The sequence below is a fragment of the Anneissia japonica genome, unplaced genomic scaffold (assembly GCF_011630105.1).
Source record: "Anneissia japonica isolate Jap-2015-1 unplaced genomic scaffold, ASM1163010v1 scaffold287777_len348014_cov174, whole genome shotgun sequence".
NCBI classification, from domain to species: domain Eukaryota; kingdom Metazoa; phylum Echinodermata; class Crinoidea; order Comatulida; family Comatulidae; genus Anneissia; species Anneissia japonica.
In genome coordinates this window covers 110,833-129,519 of record NW_022745885.1, presented here as the reverse complement: position 1 = coordinate 129,519, position 18,687 = coordinate 110,833, and the positions used below count along the sequence as shown (strand labels likewise).

Sequence of the window (18,687 nt, the reverse complement as noted above, 5' to 3'; positions counted from 1 at the left end):
TAAGAAGTTGGAAAATATGCAGCCATTCTATAAAATGCTAGAAAAACTATTCCCATATGTTCCCGGCAAATAGCAAATCCTTCAACAATTAAATAAATTTGCATTGGGTGTTGAAATCCTGCCAAAAGAGTGACCAAGGTCGACATGGGGTCATTAATTATTTTTTTTGAAAACCCAAATTTAAGAGAAAAGAACTATTTTGGGAAGAAATGTGATTAACATTTTGTATACAGATAATCTCCATGTGTTTACTATTGTTACTCTGTTGATGTTGAAAATATTTGTTACATACAGGCTACGTTCAGACTTGGTGATAAGCCAGGCTTGAGTTAAGCCCTGCTCAACGTTAAGCCCGGCTTAACTTTGCCGGGCGTTTAGACTAGCGGGATTAGCCAGACGTGAGAATTAGCATAATGAACTGTAACCAGGTAACGAGTTTGGAAACATGGGGCTTGAAACGTACGCTCGCTCACAAGGTACGTAATTGAATGCTGATTGGTCATTTTTTACCGGAAGTCAATGCAAGACCCCAGTAGCGATTAAAGCCCGGCTTAGAAAAGTTAAACATGGTGGCACGCCAGGCCTAGTTACTATAGGAACACAGCCCAGCTTAAGATAAGCCACCTAGTTCAGACTGGCACATGGATAAACCCGGTGAGTTGAGCCGGGTTTATCCACCTAGTCTGAATAAATTGTTTCCACCCTAAGGAAAAGTTAAATTATTAAGTAATACAAATTATGTAAATATTTTCATTAACATAATTACTTAAAATAGCAAATTCCATCTGCTGTTCTCTTTTTTGTTTCAACTGGAGGGTCGAAATACAAGTTTCAAAGCTTCCAGGTGAGACGTCATGGCGTTGGTCCTGTGTACAATATGGCCCATGTTAAAGATGCGGTCATCATCATGGGAATATATATGAAAGAAAAAAAATCAAACACTGAATGGTCATGTTGTACCAATCAAGTTGCAGAACCTTCAAAATGTTGAAGGCGGCAACTTAACTGAAGACGAAGAGCGGAAGATCAGGCTCAATAAAAAAAAAATTATTAGTTTATCCCTTCGCGCATGTCTTCTATGGTGCTAAATATTTATTAAATAGTTAGTAGATATTGTTTGTACTATCTTAATCATGTTTTACTTTGAATATCAATGCTCCTGCAAAAAAACCCAAGGGTAATATTTGGCTTCAGCAAAAAAAAAAAAAAAAAAAAAATAAGCCTATCCCTCCCTCATTATTTTTCCAGCCTAGATAGGGTGGTAAACTATAATAATGTTTTTTATATAGGGCCTCACCTGATGTCTAGGCCTACACCAACAGACCATACTAGACTATCAATCAACTATTAAAACCGACCAGTCACAACAGGGTCATGAATACTTGCATGTCTTACAAACACATTTGTTATCCAACAAATGCATGCATTTGCTTTATGTTTTTACAATGTTGTTTTTCGATCTAAAGCCCCTCTCTCACCTAGGTTGTTTTCATCGAAGAGTTGCACAAGTTCTCTGAGTTAAAACTTGTGAAAATCATGATTTAATTCGCTTGAGAATGGACCTCTATACGAGCTGACAATGTGTTAGCTACGAGTGAGGTACGACCTTACAGAGTTGGTAACGAGTTATGTACGAATTATGCAGAGTGAAGCACCGAGTTTACTACAAGCTTTACAAGATTATTACGAGCGTAACAAGTTTGTACCGAATTAAGTTAGGTACAAGCATTCCGAATGTTCCTGGTGACCATAACCAACTCAGTGCACTTGTACTTAACTTGTACTCGTTTCGGGGGTGCTCTCACCAAACTCGTGGATTACAAAGCCACCAACGAGTATCCTGAGTAGTGTATGAGTTAGATAGGAGTACCCTGAGTACACTACAAGTTACCTAGCACTAATTTTGAACATGCTCAAAATGAGTGCCACAAGTTTTCAGCTGCTACAAATACGTATGAGTTCTCCCCGAGCTTCCTGAATCGTCTTACGAATTTATGCCGAGTTTGCCGAGTTAGCAACTCGGCAAACTCTTCTACAGTAACTTGTATGCTTGGAAAAAACCCTAGTGGGAGAGGGGTTTTAGTAACAATATCGAAAGAGTGGGCCATGGCGGAAAGGCTCATTCACTACCAGAAGAATCCTAAATGTTTTCATAATCTGGTGGGTTACCCTTGGTGAATTTCACAGTCAAGAAATCTAATCCACTCTACTCTCAACCTGCTATCATATTTTTGTATTGGCTTATATTTAACCAATTAAACAAGTGTACAAGCGCTATACTGTTGAAGCTTTTTCTGATTGGCTCCAGTATGATTTATTAGTCATTTAGTGCTAAATTTCACCAATAGTATAGGCCTACGTGCGTAACTGTGTATTGGCCTGGTCAGACGTGTGAAGATTCAGAAAGTTCTCAATTAATCCTAACAGGCCTAGTATTTGGACAGTGTAGACAACACTCGGAAAGATTTATTTTCAGTACAAACAATCTTCTAGCTTCATTGCACGTCCGTCCGGTACGAAAAAATTCACAGCCTAAATTGTTTTATGAGGTTCCATATAGCTGACAAGGAAAACAGCAAGAAATAAAAGGTGGCTGATTGATGGAGAGTTGATGGGAATCCTGCTGACAGGCCATGTACAAAGAAACAGTTAATTAAATACGGTACAAATATTTTAAATAAAAAAACTAATGTTATATTCACAAAAAGAGAGTATTGATCTTAAAAGTACATAGCCCTTCAGGGAATGATAAAATGACAAGTTGGACTGAACAAGTAAATATTCATGTTGCATATTATTAATGAAAACAAGGGACAGATTGTAGATTAGCATGATGTATGTACTACGGTATTTTCATTATATGTGAACATATTTTTATACCTCCATGATGTGAACAACCTTTGTTGCATCCATTCAGTAAAAATCCTCGACGTGAGGGGTCATTAGAATTTCAAATGAAAATTATAATACAAAGTTACATAAAGTAGCACAATGCGAAAAAAAAATCTTCAATGCTATTCACATAAAAAACAAAGGAAAACCAAAAATGCAGAATCTTGGAAGGCATGAATATTCAGATGTTATCGCCAGAGTGTACAATGCAAAACACATCTCAAAAATAACAATATTTTATTTTGATAATAAAGAGCATCGTATTATGATGCTGTGTTAACACAATACGGTAGAAATAGAGGGATTTAGCGATGGGCATCACGTGGCCTAACTTGGGTGTTGGATATAAACAATCCACTGACACAGCAGTGTTTTACATGGGATTTCTATCGCGGCTGTCCTATTTTATTGCTGTAAAGATCATCCTAATTACCAGTAAACTATAGGAAATTGATTGGAAATTTATAAGCTTAAGAACTTTGTCTTAATGTTTTGCTAATGCTATACAGTAAAGGATACTTTCCGCAAACATTTTTGAGATTTTTCGACAAATGATAGGCCTAGGCCCCTGCACATTACGGCATGGTTGGTATGCATGATGGTCTTCGACCCACAAACTACGCTGCGATGTTAGGGCCAGCTAAGGCTTAAATTTCAAAGCATACAATACAAGGAGAACGCTAGGAGATAAGTAATTAAACACTATTTTAAACAATCGTATTGCCTTTCCTAGCCATTTACTTCTCACATTAACAGTGGGTGGTTATTTTCGCAATCATAACATTATCTTTTCCCATGCTATCGCAATTTCATGTGTACCCAAGTTAGGTCACGTGACCACCTGTAACAATCATCGCTAAATCCCTCTATTGTGAAGATATATTACCCATTTCTCTATCCAGTAAGTATTACAATATTATTCCAATGATGATTTGCATCAGCAGAAATAATACGACCTACATTACCTGACCTGTTATCGTACCGAATGCTTACTACGGTCCCAAAATGGTTGTGAAAGTGACTCGGGTGGGAGTCAAACCCACAACCTTTTATTCCCAAATTTAAACATCTCATTGTCTTTGATTATTATGGTACCATTCCATCATAGGTTTAGCCAGCGAGCCGTCCGCCCGTCTTTTGGACGGTCTACAATTATTTGGGATTGCCACTTTTACTGTGACGGCTGGGACGGCTTGTCCGGATCAGCTCGGCCTTAATTGGGCCTGGTCTACCTTTAGCAAATTCTTTATTCTTCAAATCTATCAAATTTTACATTAAACTAAAGCTAAATCATATTTACATTTGATAAAAACAACATTTATTGATTGAATGTACGTTGTTTTCATACCAATATTCGGTGGTGATTCCCAAAGATGGGCGTGGCCCTCCCATCGGATCAATGCCACGCCCACTGGCTTCCATTTTGGATGGCCTATTGCATTTTTCTGGCTAAACCCTGCATTCCACTAAATTCTATGATGATCAAATCCTTAAATTTTTGCGTAATCTTGCTAAAAGATAGACAATGGTGAATGCACCCTCCTTGGCAGAGGCATTTAAACTTTCGATATCTTAAAGTGCATTGCAGAGAGGCCAAGTCTCTATAATACACTAGATGTGTTTTTATTTTTAGATTTATTAACCCAATCTACAATAACCTAGCTATAAACTTTTTTCTACTACTTTAAACTTTACTCTATAAATCATTGTGTGTCTCTAGTAATGAGGGTTTTTAAAACTAAAAAACAAATGAGCTAAAAAAAAAAAGAAATTAAATCTTAGAGGAAACAAACCAAGCATTCGGTGAAAAACTAATTTTTCTTTGTATTGTTTGAAAAAGTTGTGGGTATCCGTAACTCATTATATTTTCCGGAAGTGCGTTATGGTACACAAATCCACCCACAGATACCAACTGTCAACTGCATTATTTTTATGACCTCTCAATGACATCTAAATCCAGGCTGTGCAAGACTCATGAAAAAAATTATGCGATAAGTAAAAAGATGATATTTAAAAAAAAATCTTTTTTTAGAGGGTGGCCTTTCAATTCATTATAAAAGGTCGGCTGAGTTTCAGGAACAATGTTATGGTTTCCAAAACAGGTCTTATTACAGGGCTTAGGATAGAGTGGAAATGTTTATAGTCGCGAGAAAAGAAATCCTGTTCTGTCAGAGAATTTGAACCAATGACCCTGAAATTGGAAGGCAAGCATCTAAACTACCAAGTCACAAGATTTGAGTAACAAAGACAAAATAATCAATATTTATTACTAAACATACATTAATACAAAGATGATATTTTGGCATGTAAATTGTAAGCCATTTCTAAACACACTGTTTACATTCCTTCAGCCTATTATCATCACCTAAATATCAACTGTAATTTCCAATAAGGTATTGTAGAAATCACTGTAATATTCTAGGTCTAAAATTAAGGACCTCTATAGGTATTTTGATATGTATGACTGCTGAAGCAAAATAAATTGAACTGGAAATGAAAATATTGAGTATGGTATCAGTAAGTAGATTAGGGTTAACTAGAAGTCGCGAGTGTCAGACAGGTTGGGAAAGAACAGTGAGGTATGTATCAAAGGCGGTGCTATAATAAGATAGGCTGATAAAGCAATATGTTTTAATAGACTAGGCTACAGAATTTCGGGTACTGAGAGCAATATCAGTGACAAATTAATTGCAAAAGCGATTTGTCATCTTTTGTAATGAGGAGTTATCATTCATAAGCATTCCAACACAGACTAAAGTCTTTTGAGTTAGCCGCTAGAATTTTTGAGACAATAAATATATAATAAGACTGGGGCATATTTTTTTTAAATTTTTGTTAAATATCTACAGTAGTAAGAGATCATACATTAAACGTTCCACCACATAGTAAAATTCTTTTGAGTTTACCGCTAGGGTTATGGGACGATAAATATAAACCAAAGAATACAGGGCGTATTTATCAATATCTGTATGAGGTTAAACGACTTACAGCAGGTCGTCTCAGTCACATGCCCAGGTGATATAGTCCTGTACTTTAAATGTGAAAGGTGCACTGACAAAAATATGTTTTTAATGGAGCTAGCCATTAAAAAGTTTTTCTAGTGTGGAATAACTGACATTCCGAAAGTAACACATCATCAGGCAAAGACGTATATTTCTCAAGTCTCAACTCCCTAGTGTTGGTTTTGATCTCACAGCTTAGCTCTGCCCTTAAATCATTTAGGCTATACGTGATATACTCAGCATAAGTTGGCAGCATTTCAATAAAAAATTTTCCCAATAATCTACAGTACAGTATGTAAGAAATCATGCTGTGGTATTCTACCAATATTATAATTATGATGATGATGATGATGATTTGATGATTGGTGATGATGTTGATTAATAATAATAATTCAAGATTCAATATTTCAACAACTCATTGAAGTTAAAACTGAATTGCGAGTATGTTGTTAACAGTATCAGTACATTAAAATTGTTTAAAAATACATAGAAAGCAATTACAAGAACAATGACAAAACAACAATGACCACAATCAATTACAAATAATACTGTACAACATGCCTAATGATGGTGAGGGTGATGATGTTGATTAACGATGATGATGATGATGATGATAATGATAATAATGATTAATGATGGTGATGTTGATAATGAAGATAATGTTGATTAATGATGCTGATTATGTGATTACTTATCATGATGTTGATGATTAACGATGATGACTGATTAACTAGTTTTAGGATTCTAATAATTATAACAGATGAAAATATAAATAATCATGGTGCTAAATTATAAGATTAATATTACAAGAATATGATTTTGATAATAATGGTAAGCAAAAGGATACAATGATAACACTAATGTTAATTCAGAAATGTAGTTATGGTGGGTGGGGCCATGATGGGTGGGTGATGTTGATAATGAAGATAATGTTGATTAATGATGCTGATTACGTGATTACTAATCATGATGTTGATGATTAACGATGATGACTGATTAACTAGTATTAGGATTCTAATAATTATAACAGATGAAAATATAAATAATCATGGTGCTAAATTATAAGATTAATATTACAAGAGTATGATTTTGATAATAATGGTAAGCAAAAGGATACAATTATAACACTAATGTTAATTCAGAAATGTAGTTATGGTGGGTGGGGCCATGATGGGTGGGTGATGTTGATAATGAAGATAATGTTGATTAATGATGCTGATTATGTGATTACTTATCATGATGTTGATGATTAACGATGATGACTGATTAACTAGTATTAGGATTCTAATAATTATAACAGATGAAAATATAAATAATCATGGTGCTAAATTATAAGATTAATATTACAAGAGTATGATTTTGATAATAATGGTAAGCAAAAGGATACAATGATAACACTAATGTTAATTCAGAAATGTAGTTATGGTGGGTGGGGCCATGATGGGTGGGTGATGTTGATAATGAAGATAATGTTGATTAATGATGCTGATTATGTGATTACTAATCATGATGTTGATGATTAACGATGATGACTGATTAACTAGTATTAGGATTCTAATAATTATAACAGATGAAAATATAAATAATCATGGTGCTAAATTATAAGATTAATATTACAATAGTATGATTTTGAAAATAATGGTAAGCAAAAGGATACAATGATAACACTGATGTTAATTCAGAAATGTAGTTATGGTGGGTGGGGCCACTCAGCATTGAATTTTTCCACCCAGTCTACTGTAAGCTAATTTAATGGCCCTCCACCCACCTTTATTAACCCACTTGCCCATTCTTAAAATCGATTCTTTATTTATAGTTCAGCAATAGTTATCACCCACACACCCACCCACAAAATGTCTACCACCACACACCCTTGTTATCTATAGCTACAATTAAATGTTAATGTTGTCAATATACTGTATAAACAACAATATAATACTGTATTTAAACAAAACTACTGTACACACTTAAAATTCCACAATTCATATTGTAGTATTATCACTGAATAAACAGGACAGGACTGTACTACTCTAAAAACAAACTTGTATCTATAATATTTCTTTTTACCCATTCTATTTCCAGTCTATTGTTCCTTGAAACTTGAAAATGCATAAAGTGCACAAGACAGTTTTTGTTTTTCAAACTACAGTATATAACAACAAAGTGTGTTCGTTGTTTAGTGTGAAATACGGTACTTATAATTTACTGTATATTTAGAATATTGAATCCCTCAGCGTGAACTTAGATACAGTTGCTATGGTAATTAGACCGAACAACACTACCCTGGACAATGCAAGAGTTAACTTGCCCTCTAGACAGCCATTCCAACATGGATGAGTCAAATTGCCCACGGTAAATTTCACGCTATTTAGCAATTCTACGCTCCAGGTAATTAATTGTTTTTGTTTTTTTCGCGTTAAAAAAATATATAAATAAAAATTATGACTTTTAATATGAGCTCACAGTTGTGAGTACTGAGTGTTGGTGGTTTTTATGTATTCTCCTTTTCTAAATTCATTGATTACAGACAATCCTGCATAAAAGTCTGTACACATAATTATTTCCAAAACTTTTCTAGTGTAAAAATTGTAAATTTTGACATAGTCCCTAATTTAATAACATATGAATATGACCTAGTATATCATATAACAGTCTTTTACCTCTGCAGTAAAACAAAAAGAAAAAGAAAAACAATTGTTAATTTCTGTTGGTTAAGTGATAGGAATAGAGTATCACAGTCGTGTCATCACAACACCAGGCGGCGCCCTCTGGACGTTGGTTACCGTTTATTACGCCCGAATGACTTCATAATCTTAATGGTTTAGAATAGGCTTTCTCGAATAGGCATTTTAAAATCTAATAATTTACGATCAAAATGTACTAAAAACACAAAAAGCTCACATTTTATTACAGTAGTTAATCGAAACACACATTTAATAATCAATTAAAATTTACAGAGAAAAATTAAGATACAACTTCTTAATAATTACGTTAGATATTTGGATCAATGGTTTGTGAATACATAAAAATGGAAGTCGGTTAAACGTATTTTGTGTCGCCGATAGCAACAGAGTAGTATCACATGGTATCATGACGTAACACTGTAGTAATCTATGAGGTACAGTATGTACATGTGCATCAAATGTTTAAGTGCATTATTCTATTGAAGGAAGTAAGGCAAGAGAAAATATACCAACAACCTGCAACCAACTAAACAAATTATTTGACACATGTTTAGAGACCTTTCAGCTGCAGTATGGGATGAGTGCCCTTTTTGCCACCCCCTAGATTCAACATCACAATTAAATGTGGGAAAGGCAAGTCCTCACTAGTCTCAAAAATCAATATTTTAATACAGGTTTGAACAGTAAAATCAGAGCTATAAAATGGTAAAAGAATCATTAAAATCCGACATTTCGTTATAAAGTTACAGAAGTTTAAACACACAGCTGTTTAAAGAACAATATTTGAGAAATCAGCCTTTAAAGTTTATGACTTTGAGCAATTTCTCAGGCAGAAACCAAATATCAAATCATTAAAAAATGTTGATTTAACATTGAAAATTGGGAAAATAACAGCATAGCATGATGATATATAAAGGTTAGTTTAGTGTAAGAAAATAGATTTCAAAAATTTGGACATTCCAGCATGTTTTGGCCATTACCTCTGAAACAGGATTTGGGAGGAGTGAATGGTTTGGCTTGTCTTTGGTTGTTCTCAGCTACTGTAACCTCATTGTATCTGCTGTAAAATTAGGGATAGCCATTACTATGTGGTGGTGTACAGGTACAGTAGCTATCTTGTTTGAAAAACTGATGCTTAATAAATTCAAATTAATTAAACAAGCTGAATATCACCCATTAAGTAACATCCTTTACTTACATGCAGATCTGATAGACTGGTTGTAGGAAAAACAACTGCGAAACTTTGATAGGAACTCTTTCCTCCCTAGCGCAATAAACTTTTCTTATCAGAGCTTATAAGATAATCTGAAATGTTATAATTATCTTCATTCCAAATGAATTGGTTTAAAGAATTGTAACCTTTGTTTTGTAATTTTTTTTATATTTTTCACCATCTGTCTTTAGAAAATGAATTTTTTGTGTTTTATGAACTTGTAATAATGACAAATAAAAGAAATCTGGCATCTTGAATCTTGTCACTATTTGAGAACTAATTCATTCTAAGAAAATATGAGGCTTGGTTGAGAAAAAACAACACACACACACACACACACAGAGGAGTCTGGACTGTGTTTGGTGTTCATCATCGAGCAACTGCAGCCTAAACAAAAATAACAGTTTGGTATGAAATATTTCAAGCAAATTTCCAAGAAAATGGTGAGGAGCGATGCGATCTCAGACCTGCCTAGGTAACTGAAAATAGGTTACATTATATTTAACATTTCTTTTATAAAATAAAATGCAAAAACCTGAAAATGTTCAACAATCTGATTCTTGAAAGTCTTGGTTACATTGTGTAAACATAGGATTTGCCACAAATGACAGGTTTTGCCAATGCTGGTCACATATAGGTTCTCTTGTGAGAAGGGAAGAGAGGAAAAAATGTTACTACTTCCCATGGACCACCAACAAAAGAAACCAAAAAACCTCCATATTATTTTATCACCCTACACTGTTAATTGACTTTAACTGTTTTATTGGTTAATTAAATTTACATAGGTTTTTGCCTAATGTTTTCGCCAGCTCCTTTTCTCCAATTTTTCTTCAAACGGGGGGGACAGACAAAAATAATGAATTTGTGGTAGCGGCTAAAGCATGAAGGTTAACAACAGGACTTGATCTATCGATCCTAAGATCGGGGATGGGTTTCAAGTCTCGCAAAGTTGCAGAAGTCTCTCAATACTATGAAGACGTCCTCTCATACTCTGCAAGCAAGCAAGAATCTACCACAAAATAACCTGTCAATAATATTTGCATGTTTTAAAAATTGACTCCCATTTTGGTCACTTTCTTGTGTCTCTACTGTCAAGTGTTGACGGGCAAGACCCTTTGTCCGAGGTTTGTGGGACGATCTCTTATTACTGTACAGTATCTATTGAGGGGTCTAATTCTATGGATACAATCTCTTGAGTTTTACCTATTTTAAACTCTTATCTAAATAATTTTAAACTTGGCTAGAGAATATTTTGGTTGGTGTCATATATGGGGAAGGGGCAAGCATCTGTATTTGCTACCCTCTAAATCTGCCACTAACCTGCCATCTGAGTAGTGTGTATTAATTCATCCAGATTTAAGTGTTAAAATGGAACATGTGTTCTATATTACTATAATCTTTATACTAGTTACTGTATATTGGCTAAAATGTTTTCAGATTTTTTGTAGTAAGGATGTTGACATAACAGAGTGTACAGACGTACTATTTCATTCTATTTAACTTAAGTACTATTATACAGTATCTATAAATATTTTTTATTTAATTTTACTTAATTTTCTATAAGAGTTAACTAAAGTTAATAATTATTTCATAACACAAATGTTTAACTAAGTATTAATCATCTGCCCACAGCATTTGGTATTTCAATGTGAAATAATCAGTTTCCAATGTGTGGAGAAAACCATAATTGGGTCACAGAGGTCATAAAGTTGTAATAAATCATTTAAAATGGGGAAGTATTAAAAAGCTATACAGTACTGTAGACCATGAAAATATTTTTTTAAATATAAAATTAAAAGGTCATAAACAATACAGGTATAAAAAAGAATACTAGGAAAAGTCTTAATACTAACTTTTATTTGTTTAAGTTTAAAAAAGCAATCTTAAAATTGGGGAAATGGTGGAAGAGGAGGAAGAAAGTTAAATATGAGGGCAGTATACATAGATACAATATGCATCACTTGAGATGGCAGTTCAGAGTTGTGTAGACATGAATTCTCAACTTTCCCAGCTGTTACAACTTTGAAAGAAGATTTACGACGTTCATTAACACACTGTAAACTTACACTGTTCTCTACAACTAGCATTCTGGAGTGTTCCATTATGCATGTAGGTGTAATACAAATTAAATGATGCAAGATAACTTTGTCTTCTATTTTGTTTCACATTTAACAGCAAGCACAATGTAGTTCTACTCCAAAAGCTTTAAAGATGTTTTGTCCCTTGCTAATGTCAAAAAATCATAAACATTCATTTTGAAATAAACTTGCTCACATTGCAATAGCATACGAATTATTAACTTCTGCATAAAAATTATTGAATTTTAAAAATGTGTACCCTGATTTTTAAACCAAAAATTTATAATAAAAATAATAAAACACTTCCAGTGACTGGAAGTGTTTCTATCATTTTTCGCTGTAAACTGATGGGTAAACATTTTTTAAATACACTAATTTCTATGTTCAAGTTGATAACCTTTATGTTACTGCAAAATGGGCAAGTTAATTTCAAAATATTTTTATGATTTTTTTTTGGTATTAAGCATGGGACAATACATCTTTAAGCCAAGTAAAAAATATATTGGTTTCATGTTCCTGACTTAACCTTTTTTTGTTTTGTTTAGTACAATCCATCTTCATACAGTATGGTACTTAGTTTCTGGATTGGTATATTTTTAATCAATTATTATGGTAGTTAGTTACTAAGCCTGTTTTGATTACTGTATATTGTTAATGTTTAATGGTTAAAACTTGAAAAAAACATTACACATGTAAATCAGATTTGTTGTTACCAGCATGATTTGATGAGAAAAAGCTGACAGTCAAAACAAACTATCCTAATTTGTTTGTTTTTTCACAATTTTTGAACAAAACACTGAATTTAACTTAGTTTAATTGACCCTAAACAAAATTTTAAGAAAAAAATCCAATGTTCGACTTGCTTAATGTGTAGATATTTGTTTCCAGTTGAAAGCTAAAAGAACATTTTTTCTTACTCACCTCTTTTTTGCCGACATCACACTACGGCAGCCAGATAGAGAATCCTTCAATTGAAATCAAGGTGTTAAGATGGGCTCAATCACTGCCGAATGTTGGAAAATCAACCCCAAAAATGCATGAAAGTCCAAAAGCTAGTATAAGAACAATATGCCACCCGAGTTTCTGAATAAAAAGAATTTGTAAACTTTCTTTAGTAAATATAATTATATTTATTTTAAAAAAATTGTTAAATTGCTAAACCAGTCACTTGTTGCAAATCCTGTTTCAGAGATAACGGCCAAAACATGCTATAACGTCAAAATTGTTGAAATCGATTTTATTGCACTAAACTAAATTTGTATACCTATATATCACGCTATGCTGTTATTTTCCCAATTTTCAATGTTAAAACAACAATTTTTAACGATTTAGTGACAGTTTCTGCCTAAGAAATGCCCAAAATCATAAACTTTAAAGGTGTATTTCTCAAATATAAACAGCTATATATTTCAACTCCTCCAACTTCATAACGAAATGTTGTATTTAGATGATTCTTTTACCAATCTATAGATCTCATTTTATTGCATAACCCTTTATTAATAACTAAAAATCAATTTTTGCGATGAGTGACTGATTTGGCTTGTCTTTGCCACATAATTATATTAAAGTTCTGTACACACTATCAAATTCTATAATGGCAAATATGAAGCCAATATTTGTCATACAATATTTGGTAGTGTGGACATGAGCTTAAAGAAAATTTTTAAATCCAAATCAAATATTTGAATTGCTCTTAAGTATAAATTAGAATATGTGAACAGCAGTGTATTTACGGGGCTATGTGTGTGTATCCCCTCCCCAGTACCCCTGGCCAACCCACATTGGAAATTTTAAAAACAAAAAAAAAGGTAGTTTATAATCATCTTATATCGATAGGTAGCAACTCCTCACTTAACTATCGAGTATACCCACTTCATGTTTTCCACCACTTTACTTTTTTACCCTACTATCAATCTCCCAATTTAACTGTATGTGAAGATTTTTTCAAATTTTATCAACTTCTTAATAAGGAAAAAAAAAGCTAGCAACGAGTCATAGAGAAACATTTTCTACAGGGCATAACAGAATAAGTCATATCCCTCAGACATCATGTGGCCAAATACTATATTACTTTCTCCTCAACACATGTTACAGATCTGAAACATGCTTGATCTTGTGACTGAGAAGTGAAGGGTATACGCTATTCAACCTAATTTCATACATGCAGTAGCTTCCTAATACTTTTAGTAAAGGCTATACAGGTAAATAATTGGTTTTGCAATGGTTTTTAAAACATGAAGAAATTATTTATTGCTTCTGGTATGGTTTCATTAACATACGAGTTTACAACTAGACTAGTTTTTTATATGTAGTCAATTGAACAGCTTTGATTATAACTTGTGGCAACCTGTTATGGTATGTGTGCTAAACCTTAAGCATTATTTTCAATATTAGTGAATAAAGTCAATCATGATGTCATCACTGTAACTCCCAATGTTACTTTATTATTCCAACCATGCACCAATTTATCATTAGTGCACAGTTGGCTTGACCTTTTTTTCGGTTCATGTGCAAAAGGTTAAAATAACTCATACTCATAGAACCGAAATAAAGTTACTTCAAAATCAATATTATGTATGGAAAATTAAGGAATTCCTTGAAATTCAGGATTCAGGGGAAAGCAACTGGCCCACGTCAACTCCTTAAGAACATTTTTGTTGTGGATTGTTAAAGGTAAGGGCAAAGCTAGAATATCCCACAACTTGCAGCGTCGTTGTGCTGAATTTGCATATGGGCGTGGTCCGTGACTACATAGCAGCCGTAAAGAAGCTTTATAGTACTTGTTCAAATCTTTCCACAACGACAGGAGCAGAGATGAACCATAACATCAGGATAACCATTCTTTGGTCACATTGAACTATACAGTTATAATTTTTATATCCTCAAATTTTGATGGCACTTAGTAGGTCTGAAAAAGGTGATGACCTGTAAAAGCTAATGGCCCACCTTTAATTTTTCAAAAACCAGAAACTTCAGAAGTTTTCTTTGCCAACACAACGATTCTACAAAATTCCTAATATTAATCCCCAAGAAAGTATCTTAAAATATTTGATATTCAGAGATGTAACATGTCTGATTTTGATGAATGAGTTGAAATTATGTATTTTTTTTTTTTTTATGGCATTGTAGTACTCTAATGATGACTTTGGCATTGCCGCCAAAATACCAGCAAATGCATCAAAGAATGGAGAAAACAGCAGCTGCAAGTAAGGGCCTATACCGCAGTCACCAGACTAACAAGTTCATCTTCAGAGCATCATTTACACATGCTCTGGATTCCATTTTACCCTATATGCTGTTAGTTTAACATTCACTGATGCGGATGAATGGTCATGTGAGACTCATGACTTATTGACCTTGAGTTCTTTGCTAGTAGCATTACAAATTGAGCGCTTAGGACACTTGGCAGACAATGCACTACAAATGCAATGTGAATAAATGTATTGAGAGATGTACCGTGAACACTATTTGCTATGTGATTTAACATAAGAACAGTCATAAATGAAGGTTCTAATATTACCATCACATAGGTCTTCCTCTAATTGAGACTCCTCCAATTAAAGGCAACCTCCAATTAACGACCACTTTTCTGCGGTCCCATATTAACATTATCTTTATACCTTATTCTAATTAAAGGCCAAATATGATAAAACCCACGGAAACCTCAGTCCGAAAATTGGTTTTTAATTGGAGGGAGACCTTTAGGCATATATAGTAGGGCTGTGAACTGATGGATAGGGTGATTGCCTTAATTTCCAAGCTCCTGGGTTCAATCCTGCCATTATCCTTCTCAAGGCTTGTGCGGAGTGGTTGACACTTGCGATTCAGGGTCAGGTGTTGAATCCTATGTTGCCCATTTACCTGTGTCTTTGTGTAAGGCACAATTATCAAAGTTTTTCTATCCTTCGTTCCAGGCTTAATAATAATAAGTTATATCATACTGTAATTAGATCTTATCAGATGCGTGTTTATGACTATAGAGTAGGATTACTTCGCAGAAACATAGGAGGTTGCATACTGTGAATACTGGGGCAATTTTTGTCATCTGTATCATTTCTTTATTCACAGGACAAATTGTGTTTAACTGTATCTGGTGCATTTTTTCATATGGTATATAATCTTAACTGTCACATTAATAAAAATGGACGTGCATGAAAACTGATACTGAAAATGTCAATCAAGTGGAAGTACAAATAAATTTCTAAAAGTATTGGAAACTACATTTCATGAGAAATTTTAAACAAGGAGGTTTCAAAGTCAAATCTAACAAGTTCAAGGTTACTTGGAGAAATAATAAACATAATTGGAGCTTTTTTTTTTTTTTTTTTTTTTTTTTTTTTTAATATGCTTGCTAAAAAAAAAAATACTATATAAAACAAGCTTATCTGGAAAAAATTGGATATTGAATATAAACCATAAAATGAAGGAAGAATACCAACTACAAAAGAAACCACCTACCACATCATTTACCAGAACCTTCATCTAACTACTACTTGGTGCTTGCCTTACTTCCCATTGATATGGTGGCCAAGTAGTGCAAACAGGTTGTTTGGATGGGGGGTAAATTTTCTGTTTCCTAGGGGCCCAGAAATGCACTTTCCCTTGTTCTAAGGCTGGTAAAATTCCAAAATTTTTTTTGTGATACTGGACATGAAAAAATAGTGATAATGAAGGTAATGGTTAATGGTGGCAGTAGTACGGTCCGAGTATAGGGCTTAATTTGAAGCGTGTCCATGGTGTTAAGCAGCCACCAGGGTACCAGTCAAGTCCAAGGGGCGCATCGGGAGTGAAGGGTGGGGGGTGGGAGACTGTAGCAGATTAAATTAGTGGCTTAAAACATACATGGAACATATTTTTAATGACACTTAATTTACTGTCCCACCATTAAATTCCATCTTAACCATGGTTAAGTAAACAGGACTTGAAATCTGCACTTTAAACTTTTGTTTACCTTGATTGATGAACTTTACTCAATCCCAATGACCAGTAAGGACACTCATGTGCCTAGATAGGATATGGGAATAAGATTACTCCTCAAGTGTGGTTCTACATGGCTGCTTGAATCCTAAACCGACAGGATCCTACCAGTGGGTATTAGAGGAAATGAGTCAAAGTATCGCTCGCACAGCAATTGAATTCAAATTCTGAATGTCGTCAAGACAAATTCATTTACGTCACTGAGTGAGCATCTGTAAGTCATATTTTATATTTATTCTTAACATTACGCCGAAGTGATTCCCTGGCCTAAAAATAAACCCCGATATTGAATGAATCATGCATGACTCATTCGAAGTGTTTACAAAATAAAAAACAAACAATTTCAGTTCACGTATAAGGAATTTACATTGAATTTACATGTACATGTACAAAAATGTAAATTTAATAAATAGTTCAACAAATAAGGAATATTTTCACCATATCCCCAAACATTTAGTTCTCCCCGACATTTCTAAAGATAATGATTTATATTTAAACTAACGATATAAGAAGTCTGGTTCTTTTAAATAGAGGGAGACCAAGGAGGGCCCCATTTAGGTGCATTTACTAGACCCCAATCATTGTTTTTGTGTGGAGTTTGTCAGAGCTTTTGTGCTGCCAAAGGCCTTATCCCAGAGAACTCATTATTCTACAGTACAGCCAACTACTTGCTGAGCTAATAGTATACTATTAAATTACCATTAGATTCAGTTAATTGGTATGCAATATAAAAATAAAGTAAAATTAAAAATTTCCTAGAATTGTAAGAGCAATTTTGGGTTGGCCTATGGTATTTAAGAGCATATCACTCAGTCTATTTTTATTTAACAATACCGAAGTATAAGCTTTCATAATACATAAAGGATTTAGGTGAGTTATCAGATCCTTATCTGTAAGGCTTCTACTATGGGAGACCTATTTATTATTATATATGGTGCAAAGTAGAGAGCATTAGTAGGATATCACTTAAAATTTTCAGTGCAATATTATTGCATAATTATAAATATCTGTCTGCTTGTATTGATTAAATAACTGCCGCCATATTATTATCAATTACAAATTGCCAATCATTAATATCCAAGCGCCAATTATTAACTGCAGTTTAACATTTAGATACAGTATTAGAGTAGGAGTAATCCATTTTCCCATCATTTTCAAGACAGTACAAAATATAACTCTTTTCAGTAACCCCACCCCTCTCTCTCTTTCTCTCCACTAGTGTTTGTTTTTTTACAATCATATAAATGATCCAATATAAATGGATGAGTCATTTCATGATTCAATGTTAAAACAAAAGTATAGAGATATACACATCCTTATACAGTTATTATTTTCCTTCTGCAGACACAAAATCTGGGAACATTTGGTGAGGGAATTCTCACACGTCAGTTACATACAGTGTTTTCCTGATATTAATCTATTATAAAAGACTTGCCATGACATGACAAGTACAGGACATACAGTACATAGGGATGGGGAATCCAAAAGATGGTCCAGCAATGGCGCCCTTTTGACCACTCCCAATTGGATGTCTATATGTAAAAGACTAGTAACTTTTTTTTATGAATGCATCTTTGTTTAATTAAACTACTCTCAGATCATTCCACTTCCTAAAGCACTTCAAACCTATCAATCACTAACAAATGTCAATCACACTTGACCAAATGTGATATTGTGAACAAATACGATATCCATACAAACTTTAGATATTATATCAGGTAATTACAGTACATAAGTGGTATGTCATGTGATAAGGTAAGTGTAGTCATGTGATAAGGCAAGTGGCAGTCACATGATAAGCCAAGTGGTGTAGGAATTTATAATGATAAGCTATGTTTGAC

General features: G+C 33.7%; 1 long non-coding RNA gene across 2 annotated transcripts in view; it reads right to left on the bottom strand.

Annotated features, from left to right (window-relative positions):
* The window catches only part of LOC117120071, a 104,477-nt gene that overhangs the window by 67,734 nt on the left and 18,056 nt on the right, over nt 1-18,687 (bottom strand). For both annotated transcript variants that reach the window (XR_004447287.1, XR_004447288.1), the window contains exon 2: nt 12,791-12,952. This is a non-coding gene — a long non-coding RNA (uncharacterized LOC117120071). The remainder of the gene's footprint in view (nt 1-12,790; nt 12,953-18,687) is intronic.